General features: G+C 40.5%; 1 protein-coding gene and 1 long non-coding RNA gene across 5 annotated transcripts in view; one reads left to right on the forward strand and one right to left on the reverse strand.

Annotated features, from left to right (window-relative positions):
• FNDC3A (fibronectin type III domain containing 3A) overlaps positions 1 to 1675 on the reverse strand; it is a 175523-nt gene extending 173848 nt beyond the window's left edge. The window contains exon 1 of one of the 3 annotated variants that reach the window (XM_035704449.2): positions 1628 to 1675. The gene's annotated coding sequence lies outside the window, so the exon portion shown is untranslated. Of the gene's footprint in view, positions 1 to 467; positions 606 to 1045; positions 1250 to 1627 lie in introns of those variants that run through there. The other 2 variants (XM_025478344.3, XM_049099193.1) reach the window with 2 other exon arrangements.
• LOC112678909 (uncharacterized) lies at positions 477 to 25606 on the forward strand. 2 transcript variants are annotated; one of them, XR_003147986.3, is made up of 5 exons: positions 477 to 605; positions 13860 to 13984; positions 20085 to 20204; positions 22847 to 23027; positions 23519 to 25606. It is a non-coding gene; the product is annotated as an uncharacterized LOC112678909 (long non-coding RNA). The 2 variants fall into 2 exon arrangements; XR_003147985.3 differs by having other exon boundaries at positions 22847 to 25606.

The following is a 25606-nucleotide window of genomic DNA, read 5'->3' on the forward strand; positions in this document are numbered from 1 at the left end:
CCAGAACTAAAAAAAAAAAAAAAAAACAGCCCGCAGTTAAGCTTAATAATGAGGCGGCTCGGTTTTCAAAGTCCATACTGGACAACAACGTAGGAGGGATCATACTGCGGAAAAAAAAGGAAGAAGAAAAAAAAAATACCTTATCAGCTTAACGATCCTTGGGTTAGAAGATGCTCAGACACAAAGGTGTCCAGAGACACGTTAAAATTTCACAACGGAAGATCTCGAAGGCACGGTTCCGGGCGCTCCAGCGTCCATTACAGGCTCCCTCCCTGTCCCCCCACTCCCCCCCCCCCCGGCAAAAAAAAAAAAAAAAGTAAAAGTAAAAAAAAAAAAAAGGAAAAAATACCCCCGAGCTTTTTAGCGCGGACAGAGCGGTACAAGATCGACCGAGGGCGACACTAACGACGACAGCCCGCGTTCCCGCTGCAGCCGGAGCGGCGGCATCACTCGCCCGTCCGCCTTACCTGACGCGTGGCGTCCCTCCGCCGCCGCCGCCGTGTCCGGAGTTCACGGATCCAGGTGGTTCCTCAGCAGCGCGAGCGAGCGCGGCAGCCCCGGCAGTGCCCTCCCGCCCCAACAGGTGGCTCGCGGAGAACCGCCAGGTACGGGGCGCCGGCCGCGCAGCACCCGACGGCCAAGGGCGGGCTCGTGGACGTTTTAACCCCTTCAGAGGAGCGGGGGCGGGGGCGGCGACGCGCTCCGGAAAAAGCGTCTCAGTTCGGCGGCGGCCCAAGCTGAGGCGCGGCGACCGCTCGGCGACCTTCTCCGCCGGGCTCCGCGCTCGGCGCCCCGAGCCTCCGCGAGCCGCGCTGCTCCCCGCCGGCGGGGGAGGGGGAGGGGCAAGGGGAGGGGGCGGGTCGCGGTCGCGGTCGCGCCCCCCGCCCCCCCCTTCAGGCGCCTCGCAGCGGGACTCGGGCCCGGCAGGTGGGCGACAAGTGGGCGGGCGCCGCCCCCGCCCTGCCCCCCGACGGGCCCCCCGCCCCCCCGCCCCCGGCAGCCTAACGGTCCCCGCGGCGCCGGCTCGCCGTCCCCCGTCTCTCACCTCCGAGTCACGCCGCTCTGAGGCGGAGGAAGGCGGCTCCCGGGCGCCCCTCCTTCGGCTTCCCGACCGTCCTCGCCCTGCCTGGGCGGCAGCGCCAGCTCCCGGGGGGCCGCTGCGGCCGCCGGCGCGCTGACTGTCGGCGTGGTTTTCCGGCGGTGACGGCGCCGCCTCAGCCCCGCTCTCCGCTCCCTCTCCGCGCAGCTCCCGCTTTCTGTTTCACCCGAGGGACCACGAACGCCGCCGCCGCCATGCTTACTACGGAGCCGGGAGGAGGAGGAGCCCGGCGTCGGCGCGCCCACTGCGGCTGCGCGAGCCTCGCCGACGGCGCCCCCGGCCGCCCGCACCCTGGCCACGCCCCCTGGTCACGCCTCTAGCCACGCCCCTAGCCACGCCCCCGCCGGGCGCTGCGCCTCGGAGCGCCCCCTTCCAGCTCCCGGGGCTGCAGGCTGGATCCCGCGGCCTCGCCGCTCGGGGTCCCGCTGAAGCATCTGCCCCGGCAGCCTGCGGGCGACCGTAGGGGGAAGCAGGGGGGAAGCAGGGGTGTGTGGGAGGGTGAATCGACATCCCTGGGGGGCCACTCACGCGGTTCTCCGTGCAGACTGGAAAAAGGCTCCCTCTGGGACGCGCCGGGTCAGCCTCTCTCCGAAAGCACCAGAACTTAAATGCTGGCAGGTGCTTTTAAAGACACCCCCCTCCCCGCCCCCCCCCCCCCCGCCCAAGGACTAGGAAGCCAAGCCAAGTGGGTTGGAGGTTTTCCATCCTAAACACTTAGAGCCCCGGATCTCTACGGCAAGCAAAAATATTTAGATAATTACTTCATTTGAAAACGTGGCAGGGTGGGGGTGCTGCTGGGGGGTGCTGCTGGGGGGTGGGGGTGGGGGGCGTGTCTTGGTGTGCTCCCCGGCCCAATCGCACGGACACCCGTTACCTTAATTTGCACGACAGCGCGAGGACTTCGGAGCGAAGGGAGCACGGGTTGCTTCAAACGGGCAGCAGTCGGGGGGGGGGGGGGGGCGGCTGGCCGGGCTGCTCCCTGCTGAGGACTCGGCGGAAGGCCCTGGGAAGGGGTCCGACCCCGGGGACCGCGCCCTCCAAAACCCGGGATGAGTGTCCCCCGGCTCCCTGCTCAGGCTCTAATTCACTTTAGTAATTGCACGGCGTTTTAAAATAGCCGTGTTTTTTATTATTATTATCTTTCATTGTAACCCTTTTTCCAGAAATCCTTTTATTTTTTGTTTTTAAAAGATTTTATTTATTTATTCACGAAAGACACACATACACCCAGAGGCAGAGAGAGAAGCAGGCTCCGTGCAGAGAGCAGACATGGGACTCGATTCCGGGACTCCAGGATCATGCCCTGGGCCAAAGGCAGGCGCTATGCCGCTGAGCCACCCAAGGATCCCTCAGAAATCCTTTTAAAACCTGATTACTCCCTACATTCTTAAAGAATACAGCATTTTAATGAAATCCTTTGTCGATGACTGACAATCAAACACGTCAGGGTTAGGGTTAGGGTTACAGTCAGGGTTAGGGTTAGATACCTTGGCCATTTGCTAAAGTCCCAGGGGATTGCTTAGGGATCTAGGATTCCCTACTTCGGTGATCTCTCTCTCTCTCTCTCTCACTCTCTCACTCTCTCTCTTTTTCTTTTTTCCCCCCTTTTTGGAATGCTCTCATCACCTTTTCTAATAACCTGTCACTGCTTCTCATCTCATCTGTCTCTTTATCCACTCTGAGCCTTCCTCTCATCCTTTCTACTCTACTGTTTATTTTTTACTCGTTTTTCCTGATGGCTTTTCTCTGGCTCCAGGCGATGATTGATCAGATGTTCATATCCACAGCCGGCTAATGAGAGAATCATTTTTCTTCCCATCAGTAAATAGGACAGGGACTCTACATCAAGTGATATTTTGAGAGATTTTTATTGCTCGTTCACTCTCAAAAGTTCTTTCCCTGTGAGAGGTGTTTTCTTTCCTCAACTTCCAGTTTTGGCCCTCCTCCAGACAAAATTTGCTGGAAAGCCGATCTCGGAATAACTGAAGCTTAACTGTGTATTGTTGTAAAATATGAGTATTTATCAGAGTGTGGGCACGTTGGGTGGCTTCTCCATCTTGCTACCCTAGCTCTGTTTGGTCTAAGACTAAGCTAGTGGTTTCCAAACCTTAACTCTAAGCTAGTAATTTCCAAAGCTTCCTACTTGGGGTTTTTTTTTTTTAAAAAAAAGCCAGAATCTTGTAATCTACCCCTCAAGATTTTGACTAGGGGGAGAGGAGGAAACAAGAAATGGCATTAAAAACAAAAAACAAAAAACAAAAAAAAAAACCACTGTATTTTTAAAAAGTATGCCGGGCATTCCTACATGTATAATCACAACAAAGAAGAACGGCTATTTCGAAGGAGACTAAGACATAATTCCAGAATATCACTGAAGTAGATGTAAAGATTGTAGTCAACAATATGCAATGCTAGAAGGTTGAGTCAAGTGAGGACTGGGGAATTTATGTCCTGTGGAGAGAATGAATCATACACATAAATAACCCTAACACAGGCACCGGTATGAATTCTCTGGGAATCCAGAAAGGGACAGGAATTTACGTCAGCCTTGAACAAGTCACTTCTCAACGCTTCATTTTTCTTATCGATGAAATAAGGTCATTTTCAATCATCTTTAACTCTCAACAATACTCAACACATTGACCAATTATTTCTTTGAATATTACTTCTTCCATTGGCCCTTTACTTCTTGGCTTGTTTCCCTATACTTCGGAGTACTGTGTACACTTCTAATAAGGAGAGGAGCAGTTTCCTTCTCCTCTCCTTAGCTATTAAATACAGGATTGCCTCACAATTCATCTGAGGTTCTTTTTTGTTTTCATTATAGTCTCTTGGCCTAAACGTCATGGTCCATAGCAATGGCTTTAGTTACCTATATGCTGATAATTTCCACATGTGTCCCTAGCTCAGACCCTTGCCGTAAATTCCAAATCTTATACCAGTTGATATCTTATTGACATGCTCACCTAGTGTCTCAAAGCTACAAAGTTTAGTCCAACTGAGTTCATAAATTCTCCTTGTCTTCCTTTCTCCTTATCTATCCAGTTGCTATCCCTGATATCTCCCTGACCCTCATTTTCCATATTCACAGTACCACCAAGTCCTGGGGATTTTATCTTCCAAAGCTCTCAAATTGTTCCACGTTTTACCAATTGCCCACCAATCTCATCTGGTCTCACTGCATACAATCTAAGCCTTTCCATTCATTTTCCACTTTGCAGTCAAGATGATCTTTCTAGAAGCAAATTTGACTATGTCACTTCCACATACAACCCTTAAACAGCATCTTATTGTTCTAAGATATGACTAGAATTCTTAAGGTGGCCTACCAGACTGTGTGAGGTCTTGCCTTTTCCAGTCCCATCTCCTACCACTCTTCCCTTGCTTCCTCTATGGAAGACTTCCTGACCTTCTTTTAGTTTCTCAAATGTGCTGTAACTCCAGCAGCACATTCCTGTCTTCTCCCTTATAACCGCCTTACTCTTACTCGTAGGAGTACGGAAAATCATTTCTGGCTTTCCAGAGGAGTTCAAGACCCCTTTGACATTAGATATCCTACCAGGGGTCATATTTCTGTATGTCCCATGAGCAGAAGCACTTGAAGCTTTTGTTCTAGATTATCTGTATTTTTGAGGATGTTTGTATAACAGCCAGCCTTGGAAGGTAAAAATAGTGCCTCCTAATAGAGGGCATTTTTTTTTTTTTTTTTTTTTTTTTACCATCTAGCATGATGTCTCCTTTTGTGGTGGAGGTTGAACAGCTTTGTTTGCAGTCCATTATAAAAGATTGGGGGTTTCTAAGTGTGGCATTCCTCAGCTATGATGGAGACCCACTGCATATACAGCATCCCCTAAGTGAAAAGCTGGGAGACAAGGCAAATGCTGTGAACATGAAGCTGGTGCTACTTGCTGTGTCATATGTAATATAGTCCTCTGATCTAGAAGACTCAGGCCTTCTGCTAGCATCCAAGAAACTGTAGCAGGCTAAATTATTAGCTTGCAAGAAGCATAAAATCTCAGAGCTGTCACAGCACTTGACAAGATACAGTGGGTTGAAGAGAAAGAAGGAGATAAAGAAATCAAAGAGCCGGTGGAAATTCGTCTTTTAAGAAGTTAGAGGGGGAACATTTGGTGAGGAAGAGGGATGGGAGAGCAGATGGAGGTGGAAGGGTTGTGCTGACTGAATTCTCTGAGCAACATCTGGGGTTCTAACTCTGGACAGAGCCAGAGAAAACAGTACTGCCATTGCTCTTTTTTTTTTTTTTGGATGGAGAAGTTTACACATCTGGCGCAGGAGAGGGAGGTACAAGCAATTGACCAGGAGGTGGACCAGTTAAAGCAGCCAGAAGCTTTTTCACCCTTTTGTCTCTGAGAAGGAATGTGGTATAATGTGTGTGTGTGTGTGTGTGTGTGTGAGAGAGAGAGAGAGAGAGCCAGGTAAATCTAGGTTCGAATCTCAGCTCTACTACTGACTAGTTGATTAATCTTGGGCACATTTTTATTCTCTGAGTCATGCCCTTACCTGTAAACTGAGGACAAAATGCCTATTTTGCAGGATTAAATGGCATAATGCATGAAAATGCCTGATACATGTCTGATGCCCAGTAAATAAATGGTAGCTATAGAATTAGTTGTCTAGCTAATTGTGAACTGGTGAGGTAAGGCAAATCCAGAACCTTCCTCAGTATTTCCTAAGATACATGGAAAAACCTTGGCCACAGTCAGTCTTGCTCCAAATTCTTGATCCTGTTGCAATCTCCATTCCTCACTGTGCTTGCCCAGCCATGCTTTACTCCATAGATGGAACAGCTCCTTCCCTAAAAGCAGAGGAAACAAGGCACAAAATAGGAAGCAACTTGACATTGATCATTGACCGTTTCCGCTGGAGGGAATTTCTCACTGGCCATCATTCTCCTCAGACCCCACCCTGTCACTATGTTGCTATGGATCTTCACCCTAACAAGAATCTTCCCCACATTTTTCTAAATTTCTGGGACTACTAAAGCTACCTCCCTTTAAAGCTACCTGAGGACAATTCCCAAATTTTTGTTAATTATTATTCAGAGCAGCTTGGCTCTTTGTTTTCTGTCTTCGTTTTTATCCAGAATAGCCTTGGAAGCTTTAGCTTTCTTTCCAAAATGAGAAAGATCCATTCAAGTGATTTGCTATACTAAAAATAACTCTGTTTTAGAGAAGTAGTTCTTAAACTTTGGCATGAATAAAAATCACCTAGGATGCTTAATAAAGATATTGCGGTTCCACCATATGCCCCCCCACACACACCAAGATTTGGATTCAAGAATCTGTAGTTCATAAACGCTCCAAGAGATTCTGATGAGGGTAGTTCCTGGGCCATACTTTGAGCATCTTAAAACAGCTCAGACAGCATCAACTTTCACAAATAAGATGGTTTCTTCTTCTGTGTCATGGAGTTAAATTAGGATTGACTCAGTTGTTCAAAAAAAAAACTGCTCATCTGCGGTTCAAGTCTTTTATATTGTTTGTTCTTTGTAGAGAAACCAATTAGGAAAGACCAAGGAATTCTTTAATCGCAAAATGATAATCCTAATAGTCCAAATTTGTCAATGTTAACAATAGGGTTTCAAAGTAATGCTGCTAGAGACAGTCTTAACTTCCACAGAGGGGAAAGTCTTCTCTGGTTACTGGCCAGGACTCACTGAATAGGTTCCTGACCTGGAGGGGCTCCACAAGAATAGACAGATTATAAGGATTTTCTCTAGGTTGAAAAAATAAGGCTTCCATATCTGTCTTTTAGACTGTCAACAGCTCTTTGATGTTTTGTACAGCTTTAGGAGCCTCTGATAGCAGCCCTGGGGTTGAACACACCATGATCATTATCCAGCATAACCAGATGACATATGAATCTATTTTAAAGACAGAAAAAGGAGATAGGCATCTATAAGGATAATGAGGCCGAAGATGACTTGGGATTTGAAAAAAAAACTATTTGTTCCCAAACTACATGTCTTTTTGTTCTTTTTTTTTTTCCTTCGAAAAAGCAAATTTCAAAACCAGAGCAGTATGTTATGAACATAACAGTGAAATTTAATCTGGAAAAAATAAAAAGAAAATTTAAACGAATGAGGAAGTGAAAAATCAGATAGTCTAAACTGTCACCAAATTTAAAACTATTGCTCATATTTCAGAAGTAAATATTTAAACCAAATTGTATAATGAAACTAGTAGACAAATTATCTATGCTTTGTAAGTATCTTTATACTACAAGTTGCCTTTAATTTTTACATGTAATATTCAAATAAAACAGGCATCTTTTAGATAAGGACAATCACTTAGAGTAATGAGAAAACTAGAGAAATTGTTTATAAATCAAGTACTTTTAGTGAAGTAAATAAAATACAAATTTTATTTCTTATTTCACAATTGTATAAAATCTGTGAAACCAAGGTGCTTCTGAGTTTCGATCTTATCTTTATACTATACATACATATAAGATATAAACCTGGAACTACTATGTTGAAAAGACAAAAGCTAAAATTAATTACTAATAGTGATTACCATTACTAAAAGAAAGTAAAATAAAGAGATTCATTAAAAAAAATTAACAGAAGATGACCTGTTTTCAAATAAATACTCAGCTTTAAATTATAGAAACTCATGACTTAAAACATTGGGAATGTAAATGTAGTTCATTGTCCCAAGCAACAGCAGACTAAGAATAAAAATAGAGTTATGGTAGATCTCTCAAAGAGTAGCCTCACACTCTTCTTACATCCGTAGTCAAATTTCTTCCAGATGATTCTAAGAACCCCCAGGGATCTCTTTAGGTGCACTCCAAGAATGAGTCTTCTGAGCAATTCCATGACATGTACTGTCTTTCTTCTTTCCTCCTCTGGCTTATTGAGGTGTTTTCTTCTATTCTTTTCAAAGCCAACGAAGTTTCCTGACTGCAGTGTTACCTGTGCTAAGACCACCAATGCCTGACTTGAAGAGTATCCATGCTCTTCATCTCATACCAAGATACAGTTTCCCGTGGACACTATCTCCTATTGCCCTTGCCTTCAGCTCTCAAATTCCCATGTATATCATGGTGAACCAGATATGTGTATAATTTCTTAGCAGCTCTAGGACTCAGGCATGAGTTCATGGAATAGACAGCATGTTCCATTAAGCTTTTTCTTCTAACACTGGACGTTTGAACTTGAAGCAAATTTTTCATATTTTTCACTTAGGATGAGTTTTTTTTTTCTTTGTCTCTAAATAGGCCTGCTGTACCAGCTCTGTAGACATGCCCAAACATGCTTGAGCAATAAAATGGTTTGAGCTCAAGCTGTGACCCCAGCTACAAAAACAATCCAGTACTTCAGATAAGGGACTTGGATGTTAATGAAATTATTTACTGTATTAATTTTCTCAATAACTGTATCTACTGAATGTTGATACTACACTAGGCATCTCTCTCCATATAGAATAAAAGCAAAATCCTTTCCTGTAAATATCGAATTTAAATTGATAATCCAAATACACTTCAGAAAGGGGTACAGAGCAAAGGAGAGAATAAATGAAAAAAATATTTATCAAATACCTTTTATCTCGAGGCTCTGTAACAAAGAACAAATGACCCGACCTTTACAGACTCACCTTTTGTGCTGATTATTTTGTGCTCTCAATTCCAAGTCTCCCTTTTTACACTGTGCTCTGGGATGCTAGGCCTAGGTCTGGAGACTGCATTCCCCAGACTCCCTCATCAGCTGCCTTCCTGACAGGATCTGCCACCAATGGAGGCTATAGTAACCAGAGTGAGACTGGAAGGCAGGTACAGGAGAGACGGGACTGTGCTTCCTAATTGTAATTCTTGTCAAAAGGTAAGAGCTACAAAATAGCCTCAATGTCTTTTGGCATATTTAGCAGTGGTTGTGCCATGCCCCCTCATGGCTACCTGTACGACCCAACTGTGCCCCCTTATTAGTGTAACCACTAGCCATACGACACCTCCTTCAGAGACCTGAGTACTAACCATATGAGGACCCCCTTCCTCTAGGCAATTAGTTTTTCTCATTTAGTTCCCTGCCTCCTGAAGCCCAGCAGGTGTTAGCTACTTCCTTCAGAAGCCCCCATTTGTCCCTCCAGTTTTTCAATATCTATGTGACTAATGCTTGAATTAAATCCCTCTGTTAAAATACCTACATGGTTTCTGATTTCCTGCCTGGCTATTGATTGACAGATTTTAACCAGGTAGATTTAAAATACCTGTGAGAGAGACAAAATATACTCATGCAAAAAGACATCCAGAAATACAACATTTGAAATAAAAGGCTCAGATAAAATTTGCTACAGGGGTTCCGAAAGGCAAGCAATCAGTTGCTATGGGATGATTGAACACAAGCATTACGATTTCTTTTTTAAAGATTTTATTTATTTATTCATGAGAGACAGAGAGAGGCAGAGACACAGGCAGAGAGAGAAGCAGAGCTTGATGTGGGACTCGATTCGGGTATCCCGGGGTCACTCCCTGGGTTGAAGGAAGGTTCTCAACCACTGAGCCACCCAAGCATCCCAGCATTATGATTTTTAAATTCAACTTCTTTTATTTAATCGTCAACACTGTGATCAAAGTACTACTACTCTCATTTTATAGATGAGAAACTTTGGTTCTGAGAGGCTAAACATATGTTCACATATATACAGCTAAGAGAGCAGCGGAGCTGAGATTCATAGCTTGGCTCTACACAGTCTTTCCAGTATTCCGTATTAGTTCAGGAAGGGTGAAATTAGAAGTGAACCTTGAAGAATAGGCTTTAAATAGAATGGTCAGAGAAGAGCACTTTAATAGGAATGATAGCTAACAAAGGCATGAGATTGGGAAAATGCCAAGTGTGCCTGGAGGTAAGAAATAGGCCTGTGCAGAAATTTGAGTTGGAAGGTATGGGGATAGCCAGAAAATGTGGGTTGAGGACAGATTAAGAGGGACATTGGTTGACAAGTGAGGAATTTAGGAAACGCTTGTTTTGGTAGGCTCCATGCTCAGCATGGAGCCCAACACAGGGCTTGAACTCATGACCCTGAGATCAAGACCTGAGCTGAAATCAAGAGTCAGCTGCTTAACTGACAGAGCCACCCAGGCACCCCAGGAACCACTTATCTTTAATCAGGAGTCAGAGATGTGAAATAGCAAAAGTTAAAAGTTGTTTGGTATTGCTGATTAACGGACTCGATCACTGATATTTGTCAAGCCATTATTGTTTGACAACTGTTGTTATCAAAGGCTTTTTGAAATAACGAGCAAATTAGAACAAAACAAGAGAAAAACCTTTATGGATTACTACCATCAAACCAAGTGATTAGAAAGGAATTTTGACTTTGCATAAATTTCAGGATAAGCAAAAAAAAAACACATCAAGAAAAAAAAACCTTTTAAAGAAAGAAACGAATTTTTATCACAGAGGAAAAATACTTATTTATTTCTTGCTTTAAGATAAATCAAAGTCCTAAAATAATCTACATGGCCATGAGAAATGAATTAAGTACTTTTTATAGAAAGGTATTATTATTATTTAACTAATGCATCTTTAGGGGACAAAATGAAGAAACATTAAAATGACAAGCCAACAACACTAAATTGAGAGAGATGGCAAAGTAGACCACCAATCAGCCTGTCAGTGGACTATTATGTTCTGTTACAAACCTCTCCTTGAAGCAATTGGATTCAAACACATTATGGGTTAGATAGGCTTTTGTGGGCTAGCCTAGAAATTCAACTGTCATTTATAACTTTGTTTCCATGGCAAAATGCCTTTGCAAGTTCTAAACAGCAGACTTTCAAATTAACTTTTGGAATATAACCCATTTGCAACTTGGGGACTGCCTGTGCTTTGAATGTAGATTGTCTATTATAACAGGGCTTTAACTCCACTGAATCGCAAAGGATTTCAAATTAGTTAGGGGAGTTTAAATTAGTTATCTTTCTTTCAAATCCAATACCTTACTTGGGGAAAGGGGATTAAAAAAAAAAAAAAAGTCACCCACCTGATGTGAAGAAAAGGCAAATCCCATAACTTTTTCCCATTAAAAGCCTGATTATGAGGAAGCAAACATTTTGTCTATAAGAAGAAAGTAAAATGACGAATTAGAAAATATGTGAGTATTTATATAATGGATGATGGTATTTGTTCTCTTTTGCACACAATTTGTCTCTACAATGCAAGGGTAACACAAAGTAAAGAACTGATGACTTCCTTAATATGCCTCCTTAAACTTTCTTAATAATGACATTTGTATACTGTAGGTGAAATTTTTCTAGACTAGAGCTGTAAGGATTATTGCAGTAATTTTCCATACAAAAAGATGCTGGCAAAGACCTTTAAATGATAGCTGGTGTTAAAAATTGTGCCTTTTCACAAGGGTAAAATGGCTTGCCGCTCAGGAAAAGGATAGAAAACAGTTGATGGGATTTTCAGTTAATTTTACTCTTTCAAGTGATTTCTTTTTTCCTCTTTAACAATAATTAAAATAGATACAGCAAAATAAGAAATATTTCTCTCCTCCATCAACTCATACTTTATTGAAGACTTTAGCTAAGCTCATTAAATTCATAGCTGATAGGTTCGGGAGGCACTCTATGTATTATGTAAAGTCCTGGTTTTCTGTCTGCTAGGTGAGCTAATGAATGCTGGTGTTGCTAACAAAGGGTCTCTTATTATTTTACCCTGGAATTTGTGTTTGTTTGCCTATTTCATAAACAAGATTTCTTCCTGGCCCATTTATCACACAGGTAGTAGGGATAATACCATTTACAGTGAGGCCTTAAAACCTTTTTTTTAAAAAGATATTTATTTATTTATTTATTTATTTATTTATTTATTTATTTATTTATTTATTATTTATGAGAGAGAGAGAGAATGCACAAGCAAGGGCAGTGGCAGGCAGAGGGAGAAACAAGCTCTCTGCTGAGCGGGGAGTCTGATGGGGGGGCTCCATCCTAGGACCCCAGGACCATGACCTGAGCCAAAGGAAGACACTCAACCAAATGAGCCACTCAGTTGCCCCCAAAATCATTTCTTAATTAGATATCCTAAGTATCTTTTGACGTTTTAGCCTGACAGGTTAAAAACTATTATTTTTGTTTAGAGTTTACCTGGTCTTTTATTTTTATAGATTATTTGTCACATACTTCAATTTGATATTCTTCATAATGACAATTGAAAGCCATCAACCAGGGAGTCAAAAGCTCTGGATGCTGGTTTACTCATTCCACAAGTACTTCCTGAGGGCCTCACGTGTAATGCATTTATTGCCATTCGGTTCTCTACAAGTGTTTTAATTTCTATTATGCTTTTCTCTATTATCCATAGAGTTATTTAGGAGTACTGTTTTTTTTTTTTTCTTTCCAGATATTCCAAAGCCACATTTTATTCTTGAATTTCAATCTTTTTTTTTTTTTTCTTCCCATCATGGACAGAGAACATGTTTTACATGATAATTGTTCTTTTAAGTTGTTGAACTCTCTTTGGTGATATAATATGTGGTCAGTTTTTTTATTTTTATTTTTTATTTATGATAGTCACAGAGAGAGAAAGAGAGAGAGGCAGAGACATTGGCAGAGAGAGAAGCAGGCTCCATGCACCGGGAGCCCGATGTGGGATTCGATCCCGGGTCTCCAGGATCGCGCCCTGGGCCAAAGGCAGGCGCCAAACCGCTGCGCCACCCAGGGATCCCTGTGGTCAGTTTTTAAAAGAATGTATGTTGAACATAACCTGAAAAGAATGTATTTCTATTTGGTGCACAAGTCTACTCATATTTATTGGATCAAGCTGGTTAATTTTGTTGTTCTACTTTTTAATATTCGTATTAATCATTTGAATTTGAGCTTCCAGTTTATTTCTATTTTTATGTTTTGAGCTCTCAGTTTAAAAATCTCCTACTGAGATTGTCAGTTTGTCCATTTCTCCTAGTAATCCAATAAGATAATGATTTGTCTATGTCTTGGGGGCTATATTTTTATTTTTAAGTATATGTGTCAAAGATTGGCATATTCTTTTGCCAAATCATTCTTTATAGTATTAGTCAATGTTTCTCTTTATCTTGTTAATACTTTATGCCTTAAATTCTATTTTGGTTCATTTTATTTTTGCAATTACAATTTTTTTCTGTCTGATTTAGGATATATAATTTTTTATCCCTTTATTTTTAGACTTTCTGTGCATTTATATTTCAGAATGGGTCATGTATAAGCAGCAGAGAGTTAGGCTTTGTTTTTTATGCATTCTAATAATTTCTACTGTTTTATAGCTATAATATACTTGTATTTATTATGATTCTTCATCTATTAAGACATATTTCTACACTCTTAATTGTATTTTCTTTCTCCTGTGTTTTCTTTGCATTCTCCCCCTCTTCTGCTTCCAAATGGTTAAATAAAGTGTTCCACACTCACTGTAATTTTCTCTGCTGGCTTTGAAATTATGTATTTTTTCTGTTCTTTTCATAGATTTATTATTTATTTATTTTTTTAAATTTCTATTTCTATCCTCTTGCTGAACACAATGTCAATTTGGCATCTTTTATTCTGTAGTATATACAACTCCACTATTTCCTCAGTGCTTCCCTTAGTGTTACTGGTTTTGTTGCATCTAAAGTTTTCATGTATGTTAAATAAGTAAATGTTTAAATAAACATAAAAATTATATTTATGTATTAATATATACTCGTTTATATTTGCTAACATACTTTTTAGCTATTTCTATGCTCCTTGTTGCTTCTCATATCTTGCACTTTCCTTCTAGGTTCACTTTTCTTCTTGTGAAAAGAAGCGTGTGCTCTAGTAGCTTTTTTTACAGAAGGTTTGTGAAGATTTTAGACTGGATTAAATGCTTCCTAGCCATGCTGGACCCAGATGCATCTTTCCTTGGTAAATATGTTGTAATGCCCTCTTTACTTCACGAAGTTATGTATATATATATCACACATAACTTAATGTATAAATTTCTAAGCTATCAATACAGTGCTATAACTGCTATATGATGTATCGGTAAAAGGAAATTAAGTTCTCAAAAATAATGTACATTTGGATATGCAAATAAATGTTTGAACAGGATCACACTAGAAGACATAGTGAAGCAGTCTCATGTGTACACCTACTTATGTTTAAGTTGGATTTAGGAGAAGTAAGGCAATATCCAATATTATCAGTATTTTTACTTTACATTTTATTATCTAATTTACTACTTATTTTATCTTTTATTTTACATTTGACATTTTAGTAAAGAGACTAAATATGTATACACACACCCATAGACACACCTCCATATATAGAATCACCATGAGTACAACAGATACAAAGTACAGGTGTGTTGTTATTTGAGACTCATATTCCTTGCATGGCCTTGCTATTGGTGACATAATTTTCTAAAATGGTGAACGGGGGGGCCTGGGTGGTACAGTTGGTTAAGCATCTGACTCATGGCTTCAGGTCATGATCTCAGGGTCATGAGATCCAGCCCCGTGTTGGGCTCTGCACTCAGCACAGAGTCAGCTTCAGATTCTCTCTCCTTCTCCCTCTCCCTTTGACCCTTCCTCCCATGCACACTCTCTTTCTCTCTCTCTAAAATAAATAATAAAATAAAACCTTAAAAAAATAAAATGGTGAACAATCCTTAATAAAGTTTTAAACAAAACAAATTATAATTGTCTCTCAATTTGCATCATAGTTGCACTCCTGGATAATTCAGCTTGTATTATTTTTGTGTTCCTTGTAAAACCGAGATAGATTTTAGGTTCAGATAATTGATTATGGAGAGGATTTTCATCTACATTTATATATGGCAAGATGCTGGAGAGTCATGTAGCACGGCACAATGTTTTATTTTATGGGAGTTCTCCAGCACGTTGCATGCTATCAGTTTTTCTGGTCCTCCTTCCCTCTAATGGCCAGTAGCATTCCCCCAATTGTTGTGATAACTCAAATTGCCTCCTCATATTTCTCAGATGCACAGTGCTGCTCCATTTTGGGGACAACTCAACTAGATAACCTGCTTGATAGCAGTTCTTTTTTTTTTTTTAAGATTTTATTTATTTATTCATGAGACACAGAGAGAGAGAGAGGGAGTTGGAGAAGCAGGCTTCCTGTGAGGGGGCGCAGTGAGGGACTCAAACCCAGGACCCCGGGATCATGCCCTGAGCCAAAGGCAGATGCTCAACCATTGAGCCACCCAGGCCTCCCTTGATAGGAGTTCTTAATGTGGAGTCCACAGAGACCCATATGAGTTCCAGAGAGGAGGTCCATGAATGTGGACAGAAAAAAAAAAAACAACAAACATACTTTCATGTTATGACATATGTGTTGCTTTGTCAAAGACCACCATTAACGTTCTTATTCAAGTCAAGCAACAATAACCTCCACATTAATATATCTCTGCCTGTAATACATATATTTACTTGTTATTTAGTGCATTAAAAAAGAAGCACATAATAGTGCAGATTTATTTCATTTTTTTCAAAATGTTGATAAATGTGTTTCAATATAATTGGTTTGTTTTGTTTCATGTATATTATTTTATGCATTTTAAAACATTATTTTTAGAAGTGAGATCCATAGCTTCAGTAGATTACCAAAGGGGTCTTTTACACAAATTAATGGATAAAATCCCAGATCTAGAGCTTCAGCATCTTACTGTTTTGACTAAGTTGGCTTCCTGGGATAGGTAAAGAGCCAGGACTTTAGTGAGGGTATGTCCAAGAGGAGTGTCTGAGAAAGAGTAAAAATAATCAACATAACTCAGAAATACAGTTAAACTATATTTCTGTAGAAATATGTACAAGACAGGAATGCGAGAAGGTATTGATAGGTTCCTGGATAGTCTCTTTGACCCAATTTCTCTTGCATCAAGCTAGACATGGGGTCCTCAAACTTTGGTGTGCATAAGGAGCATGTTTGGAAACACTGATTTAAGTGAATCACAATCAGTAAGGATGGAGTAATCTTATTTGGGATGCATATGATTCATAGACCAAACTCCGAGCAACCTGAGCTATTCATACACCTCTCCCCAGTCAGCACCTGATACACATTGTATTTTACTGCTCCATTACTCTGCTAAGTCCTTCCCTTGTTTTATCCCCCTAGTGTACTTTTACTTACCTGTTAAGCCTACAGCATATGTAGACTCCTCTATTTCTATTTCTTCCCAAAGCTCTCCCACCTCTCCCATACTTCTTCATGCTTTCTCAGCACAATGAGCATTTTTATGTTATATAAAATTATTTACTTACATGTCTGCATCACCAGGCTGAATTCCTTGAGGTCAGGGGACTGTTTCTATCCATCATGGGTCCCACCTCCAATCTTGTTAACGTGAACTGAAAATGAATAAATTCTCTTTTCACTGATAATTCTCATAGACTTAATTCTAAAACCAATATCTTGTAGAGTCAAACCTGGCTATCTGTATGAAAACTTTACCTATTTTATCTTTTCCTCTCTTAGATCAAGTTTCTTGGGAATGTGTACACATACATAATACCTGCATATATTAAAAACACCCCACATTAGTTATTCTGGCAGAGATAGTTACCTACCTAATATGCATTCGCCTCTTCTTATATACATGCTGAAAAAAAAAGAAAAGAAAACTTGTGTTTGCCTGTCTTCTTTGCAGAAAAGGGCAATCCTGTCCCAGTTCTGAGATGTGAACAGAAATTTTGAGTAGGACTTCCAGGAAAACCCTTAAAAGGAGGATAGGTTTAGCTGGTTGGAACATGTTTACCCTTTTCCCTTGGATCTTCACCTTTCTATCTGGAAATGCACAACTTTTTTTCCTACCCCCAAATTTATATAGTGTTTCTCTTCATGGTAAACTTTACATTATATGAGGTGTTAAATATGAGATATTGTAATTAGCTTCTCAAGGGAGAAAGCAGCAATGTAGTTCAGATAAGGTTCACGTGATATGAAAACTAGGCCCTTAAATTAGCTTGATCCAGAATCTGTTGTGAAATTTTACATTTCTAAATGAAATAAGAGAAATCTGAGATCTTCTTTAAAGGGTTTTATTTTCTAAGTACATATTCAAAGATGTCTTTCAAATATTGGTATTAGTTACATTTACTGTTAGAAATCAGATGAATCCAATTCAGAAAACAAGAAGTGAGGTTCTCAGGCTCTTCTCGAATTAAATATGTTCTTCAGCTCCTAGTGAAAAACTGTTCACGGATCAAGTTCTTAATTGCTGAATGAATAAAGATATATAAATAAAGAATAAGGATGATTCAGAAAAAAAAAAAAGCCTGAGTAACACATTTTAGTAAATATTTTGGCTGTTAGAATTGAGACCAAATCATCTTGTTTAAGAATAGATGACTTAAAATTACAACAACAACAACAAAAAAAGTTGCTTGATTTAGATGTACCTTGCTATTTTTCATTTCTTTGTAGATTCATTGTATTCTGTAGTGATGCTAGAACTGCTTTCAGGTTTAAACTCCCAGCATTTCACTGTGACTCATTGTACTCTGTAAAAAAACAAAGAGATGATAAAGGTTAGAGGGCCACCATCACAATCTATGAAGTGCATTAGCAATTCACTAAACTGTTTTTTCCCCCTTTTTCATATTCTCTTAGGCCTTTGTGATGAACATATACTCCTTTTGTAATGAGGAAAAAATATTAAATTTTACTGAAAAATGCAGGAGATCTTAAAGGATATTAAAGGGCTCAGGATTTTAACCTGTCATTCTATGATCATATGGTATGGGGTGATTGTGGATCAATTATTTTCTTCCTATTTTTCACTAGTGCTGTACTTTAACATGTGCCATTCAACAACTTAACTGGGTTTGAGGTAAGAGGCTCTCCTGGCCTGCTGGGAACAGAATCTAGCAGGTAGTTACTGTATTTAAAACTCTTTGAAGAAGAAAGGTATTATTTAAGTATTAAGCATTATTATGAACATCCTGCCTTTTAAAAGCTCAAAGGGAAAGACAAAAGGACCTGTCCTTATTAGTATTTCCAATTAAACTGGGGAAGGATAAATTATTTCCAAACCATCTAATCTTTCCTACATGTCCCCACCGCCCCCACCACTACATTTCAGTCAAATCTACATGTGGAGGGAGACAGGAATCCAACCTCTAATTTTCCTTTTAGCTCTGATAAACACGCTTATTACAGGGTTTCCTTGCATGTTTGTTTGTACACATAATCTTAGAGGAACCAGTTTGCTTCTGCTAATGGGGTTTAACAATATTCTCGTAAAGAGCACTACTTGCTCCCCGAATTGCGTGGATGATACAAGAACATGTGGCTGTTCGGTTTGGGGTCTCATAAAGCATTGTGCCAAATCCTTTAACTGTGATGTGGTGGTGTACATTTCTGAGTGTAATAACTGTTCCAGGAAGAGTCATCAAATATACCTATAGAAGGTAGTATTGGGAAGTTTTTACTCATTTTCAGGGAATTAGTAACAGTATTAATACAATTGTCAGTTAAATTAATTGAATTATCAGACTCTTTGCATGAAGACACTTTTTATGACTTGTATGCTTGATGCTAATCCAGCCACCTTCCATAGTTTTCAACTTCCTGAGTAATAATTCCAAACTCATCCAGCTTTAAACTGACCAAAGAGCTCGTGATTTGGGATGATTGATATTTTGAGGGATACAAATTGAATTTCAAAATGATGTTAAGGAATCCCAAACAACAATTTTGAATATCTGTCACAAATACAATGATTCAAAAAAGAATATGTCTAAACAGATCAGAGACTCTACTAAGACCATCATAAATTTAGACTGTATAATTAGAGGATATAATTTTTGGCCCAATGGGATGTGTTTTGAATTCAATACTGGTTATTTCTGGTAGAAGGTTGAGTCTGAATATTTCAAATGAAATGGCATTGTGGTAAATTACCTGTTCTAAAATGAAGACCTTTGTTCTCTTTGTGAGATTCACTTTTAGGAGTACAGTGTGATAAATTAAAATTTAGACCATGTACTAAATTGAAAGCATGAAATTCCATCTTTACTTACTTGAGGAAGCAAGAGTTTGCAAAATCATGGTTATTCAGAAGGTTGTTTTGCTTCCATGGGTGTAAATGTAAATGTATACATGAAGACTGAACTTCTTGTCTCATTAAAGGGTAATAAAAATATAATTTCATTTGAATGAATAGTTTAAAAACCTGAACTCAGTGTATGCTAGTATTTTTGCAACCATAACAGCAGCCTCAAATTAAGAGTTCACTGCATCCCATAAGAAGAAGGTCATCAAGAACTTGACCGCATCTTTTAGGCTTCTAGTTGGGAGTCCCTTACACTATATTCCTATGACCTGGGGGCTCTATTAAGGTGATTACACTATCCTGAGTCATCAAACTTAGTTCATTGATCACAGACTATATGTATCTATTTCTATATATGTATAGAAATACATTCAATATTATTGAATATATATACATACATATTATTCTCTATGCCAACCATCTGTTCCTTAGATGATTAGCAGTTAAGCCCTTCAATATATATATATTTAACTACTAATCATCTGAGGAACAGATGGTTGGTATAGAGAATAATATAAATGTCTACTCTGTTAGTGTGGAAATCTGGTCTTAAAAATAACTTGGGAGTTAAGGGTAACCTAATCCCAACAGATACTCCTCCAACCTTGCCCTCATACTTTGGTCCCCTGTGAGATTCTCCCTTCAGGAATAATACTTCCATCCCCCAGTTGCTGGGCATACTGGCTGCTGTCAGCCCACACTGTGTTTCTTCCTGAAAATTGCCATCCACTGCAGGAAACTTGACCGAGGAACCCCCACCTCTAAGGAGCAGCTTGTGGCCAATGACTGGATGATAATGAGGCTACAGGATCCAGCCTCCATACCTCAATTTGAGACAATGTTGAGGGGTCATCCCCAGAGTTCCTTAGAGGATTGGCTGAGGCTGAAACTGTAATAGCTCTATAAGTCATCTCCTCTGTCCTCAACTGGTTCTTCACTGCCTTACAGATGTATCTCCCGAGAGCATTCTCCAAGTGAAATCTTTGCAATCAATACCTCACCTATAGCAATCAACATCGCACCTATCCCTATACTCAGGGGAGCTGATTTGACACAGAGACTGTCAAGGTGGGTTATGCATTGGCAGACACGCAGATATATAGATTGGCATTCTGGTCAAAAATATTACTACCACCATCCTGCCTAAGCTGGTGTTCAAACCATTTCCTTGAATTAATCCTGAAAGCATATGATGTTAGGAAAGTGCACACCTTTCATTAATATATGAATTTGCTAGCAGAAAACAAGACCCCAAGGAGAAGACAATCTACTGTATAGGTAAGATCGGAAGAGCCATGAGAAAAGGAGAAAGGAGGAAAGATCATATATGGCCTGCTCGGTAGGAGAAGTTCACAGCGAGTTCCCTGGGCCAACTGTTGTTGTATTTATATGTGGCTGAGGGAGCAATGAGGAAGGTCACGGGAGGACAGTGAGGACCTTGAGTCAGGGATGCTGAAAGGAAGGAAGTGGAAGGGAGCTACTTGACAATTTTTGCTTTAAGATGACTTGAAAATGAAGCTACTCTAGACCATTACTGCCCACACAAATAGTTTTCTCTTTTGAACTCCTTTTCCCATTCATTTTGGCGCTAAACCTTATTTTGTATTATTCCACTTAAATATTTAATAGAGTATGCTCTTTCTCATACTTATTTTGAACACTGCATAGTACTAACACAGAATCATGCACATAAGACAAGTTCTATAAGTACCTGCTGAATGGAAGGATAAATAAATGACCAGAGAAACATAAAACAGGAAGATTATTGAGTTAGAAAAGAAAAAAAAATTAGTGATCTGAAGGTCCTAAATTTATGGTTTCAGAAACCTTTGAAATGTGGGGTTTAACATAATGTTTTCTGATAGAAAGCAATGGATAGGTATGGTTTTACGTTGACTGAATCCAAATGATATTTTTGAGATGGTACTTTTAATCTCAAATTGCTAATGATATAAACATCTTGTCGTACAAGATAATAGACTTCATGTAATTTCAGTACATGTCACGGCTCAGTGAGAGCAAAGAGACCTACTGGAAGGTTACATGCATTATGTAAACTCTGAGCCATAAACGGCTTCTTTTTGTTCACAGAGATCCAGACACCCCCTCCTCCCATTGAACACAAGGTCCTGCCTTGTGGCAGAGAACAAAGATGTGGACTGCAGAGCACTTCTGTGTCTAGAGGCCTAAATGGCTGTAAAATGATTCCATTTCCAGACGAAATGACCAGGCTCCTATTTCTCTTGGTCAAAGTCTTGAAACATTCCTTCCCCCCTTCCCCCATAATCCCACTGATCAGGATACTCAGGTAAAACATTTCTAGGAGCAGTTTGAAGTGAAGATGATAACCATATCCTTTTACCACACTCCATTTTTTCCAGGAAAGATAATTTCTTCTTTCACTGATGCTTACAAAGATGCTATGCTCCCCACAGTCACTTCTTCCTCCAAATCAAATATTTAAGTAAAATATAAAAGCATTTTGCATGTATTTGTAAAGTAAAACCTGTGGACTAAATCCTTGCCTACAACAGATATAAATGTGATTGAATGTAATAGTAAACCAAATAATGATCTCTTCTTAAAAGGCTAAATAAAGCATTTATGTTTATAAACTCTCTTGAGATCGTAGCCACAACCCTGGAGGTGGTCTTCAGTGATATTATTCATTTGAAATGGAACAAGTTATTTTTAAAAGGGCATATTTAAAGTCTCACTTGATAAATGGAATCTATGTCAAAAAATTCTTAGCCATTTAAGTCAACAAGAGCTTATCTAGAAACATCATTTAACCTGAAGAGCATTTGTTGCAGTCTGTAGTTGGGAGAGACGGACAAGTTATAGAAAAAGCTGGTAATGATAGTGACTCAGTATCAAAAACAACTTCCAGAGAAAATGTTTTCTTCAGGAAAGAGTGTGTCCTCTTTGGCCCATGAACAAATATATGATTGAATTCTGAAGTTTTACCCCACTGAGCATGACTGAAGTGATTTTGGCTAAGCAAAGTCTTAATAATGCTCCCATGGAATATTTCTTATTTAAAAATAAAATAGTGGGCAGCCCCAGTGGCTCAGCGGTTTAGCACTGCCTTTGGCCCAGGGTGTAACCCTGGAGACCCGGGATCAAGTCCCACGTCAGGCTCCCTGCATGGGGCCTGCTTCTCCCTCTGCCTGCGTCTCTGCCTTTTTCTCTCTCTGTGTCTCTCAGGAATAAAAAAATAAAATTAAAATAAAATAGCCTTCTGGTGAACTTACCATGTAATTAATAAATGGATTATTGTTTCATTCAAAATCGGGACATAAGGATACTTTTAGATAATCAGGCACTAGGAACATTTAAGTAAAATAAATAAGTAAACAAGTAGAATAAAGCAAAACAAAATAAAAGTATTGGAGACATTATTGGAGGACAGTGGAGACCATGCATTCAAATAATTGAAATATATGTTGCATTCTTTTGTGTAAGCTCTAAGGGGATTTTCCATTTCACTAGTAATATTAAAATGCAGATCATATATAAGGGCCAATAATTGGAATCATGTTCATGTTGCATTGGCCTTAGCCAGCTCTTGTTTTCTCAAACCAAGGCAAGATGAAGTCAAGAAAAGGTCTATAAGTTTACATTATTCTTGACAGCTTATCCACGAGGTAAATTATATGACAATAACCAATACATGTCTAATTGTACGTGAATCCTTTTGCTCCCCGAAGAAAAATGAAATAATGAACTGAGAAACACAGATCTGCAGTTGAGAAGGAAAGCTGATCTAGGTTTTTGACAGAATGTCCAACAAACTGAGAAATTGGAATTTTGAGGGGAAGAGAGGACTTCCTCTTTGAAGAACAGAGAGACCACATTTGCACCCCTGTGTATGAGATTACACTTGTGAAGGTAAGGGAGGGAGACAGGTAGGTGAGTACTAAAGTTCATTATTAATTAGAGCAGGCTTTGAACAATTCTGAGAGACACAAGTCCTCAACTCTCTGCTGTTTAATTTCAAAATTTTAATCAAGGGAGCAAATAAAATGGCTCTATTGAAAAATTGACCTTACTCTTTGCCAGAAACCCTCAATTCTTGGATATGTGATTCCTCTGAGGTTAAGTACGTTATTTAAATGATAAGCAAATGAAGTTACTTCCCTTCACTGTGATCTGTAAACTGCCTTCCACTACTTCTTAGTCATTCCCTGGGAATAGTTCTCTTCTCTGGGTGGCTTTGTACCTCTTCTGTCTAATGGCTCTGGCCAGCTGCTGTGATGGGCTGCGTGGAGGGGATGCGTAGAATGATTTCTTATTTGGGGTGTGAACGGAAAGCAGCTTTTCCATTAGGTGGGTCAGATTATTCAACACGATTGTGATTCCCGGGTCCATTTATGCTTCAGCTCCTCCACGGCCCACGTCCGCTCACGACCTTAGCAGGTTGGAACCTTTCCTTTGGAAGCACAGCCCAAAGAACACTGTCTTGAAATCTGGCTCACAAATTGCTTTCGATGACCAGAACCAAGACCTCCCGCGTTGACTCGCTCTGGATATTTGCAGAAGATAATGAGATTTAGGCCTTATTCATTTATTGAATACGAGCATGGCCCACAGGCCAGATCCTGCACAAGAAGCTGGGCCCCCACGACGGAGAGACCTGTCCTGAGTGCCCTCTTCCAGGTCTCACTCTGCACGCCCCTCTGCTACCCCCACTTCCCAACAGGCTTCCAGACATGAAGAAACGGGTCTGCAAGGCTTATGCGTGGGCACCGGGAGGGAGGCCTCTTGCTCGGAGCAGCAGGAGGAAGCTCGCTCACAAGGGCCCCTGAACCTGTGTTCTCGCCACGGGCCTGCAGAACCGCCGAGCGCTTCAAGCCTGAGTGTCAGGAATTGCAAGATGGTCCATAAAGGATTCGCTCATGTTTCCTGTATCCTGCTCACTCAGAAAGAAAATCATATGCATGTGAGTCCCAAGTCCTTATCCTCCTCCCAAACCCGTTCCTCCCTCCCTAGGTCTTGGGTAACGACACCGGCACCATGTGCTACCCATGTCACCGCGCTGGCACCGCTTCCCCAGTCACGTCGATGGCACCACCAAGCATCTTCCAATGCTTGGCTGCCATCGCAGAGGCTCCTGCTCCCCTCCCCCCCCCCGCCCCATCCTGCACCTGCGCCTGCACCTGCACCGCTGCAACGCCTCCGATTTCCACGCCAGGGCCTCCCTCTCAGCCCCTTCTCTGCACAGGCTCATCTTCTCAAAACACAGGTATGATCATGTCCCTTCCCCGGTTTCAGCCTCCACTGACTCCTCATAGATTTTATCTTCCTCCGTTTTACCTTCCATCTTCATTTCCCACCTGTACTCCAGGCACCCACATCCTAGTATAATATGCCCTTAGCCTTTCTCGGCCCTTCCGTGTCTGCCTAGAAAGATTTTCGTGTTGTTTGCCTTGTTTGAAGATCCTATTCCAGTGTCATATCCTCTAATTTTTTTTTTTTTTTGCTTTTTTTTTTTCCCAGGCAGAACAGGTTGCACTTTTCTCTGTGTTCCGGAGTACTTTGTATATATTTCTCTTGTATCTAATTAGTTGATTACGTTTTCTCCCTTCTACATACTAAGCTACTGGAGGTAGAGGCTGTCTTACTGATCATCATATCTCCAGGGTTAGCACATTGACTGATCCAGAATTGCCACTCAATAAATGTTTGGTGAATGAAAAAAAAAAACAAAAAACAAAAAACAAAAAAAAAACAAGACTTGTGATGTACCTGCAATTTATTTATTATGTTTGCGTGGGATTGGCATCAGCAGCGAAGTGCTGATTAGGTGTGATACCAATAGCAATAACATAACCAGAATCTTCTTACTCCTTTGTACTTCACAGAGGAAAGCCACGGATGTACATCTAATTTCCTAGCACTCTGGAGGTGAAGTAGCATAATTCCCCAAAATACTGGATGAGAAAATTGTACGTGGCTCAGGAGAACAATGTATTTTTTGACATGAGCCGTGAAAACTCTCAAAACAGAAATGTAAATTCTCCTTCCTCCGACCTGTTTTCTCTGGTCCCTTTCCTACAAGAGGTCACATTTTTCTTCCTTATACACATAATATTTTTAGAGCACTCTGCTGTTATGAAGCATTCGGCAACCCCTAGTTAACCTACTTAGATCTCAGTGTTCTTATCTGTATAATGAGGCTAATGGTACGAAGCTGTTCTCCCGGGGATGCTTGATTAAATAGGTTTCTTGACATTGCACAGACCCTGCATACATCAGCAAGGATTTTCAAAATAAAATGTTCTATATGCACATAAAATTGTTTTATTTGGCATTGTTTTTAAAAGCAAGCACATTTTTGAGAGGAACGTCTGCACCATCAGCAAACATTTCAAAATGGATCTAAGGTAAAAATTGTTATGACTGCAGTGAATGTTTTATTTGTGGTTGATAAGATAGGCGAGTATTTCAAAACATCCCCACCCATAATT

Source organism: Canis lupus, chromosome 22 (genome assembly GCF_003254725.2).
Source record: "Canis lupus dingo isolate Sandy chromosome 22, ASM325472v2, whole genome shotgun sequence".
Lineage (NCBI taxonomy): Eukaryota > Metazoa > Chordata > Mammalia > Carnivora > Canidae > Canis > Canis lupus.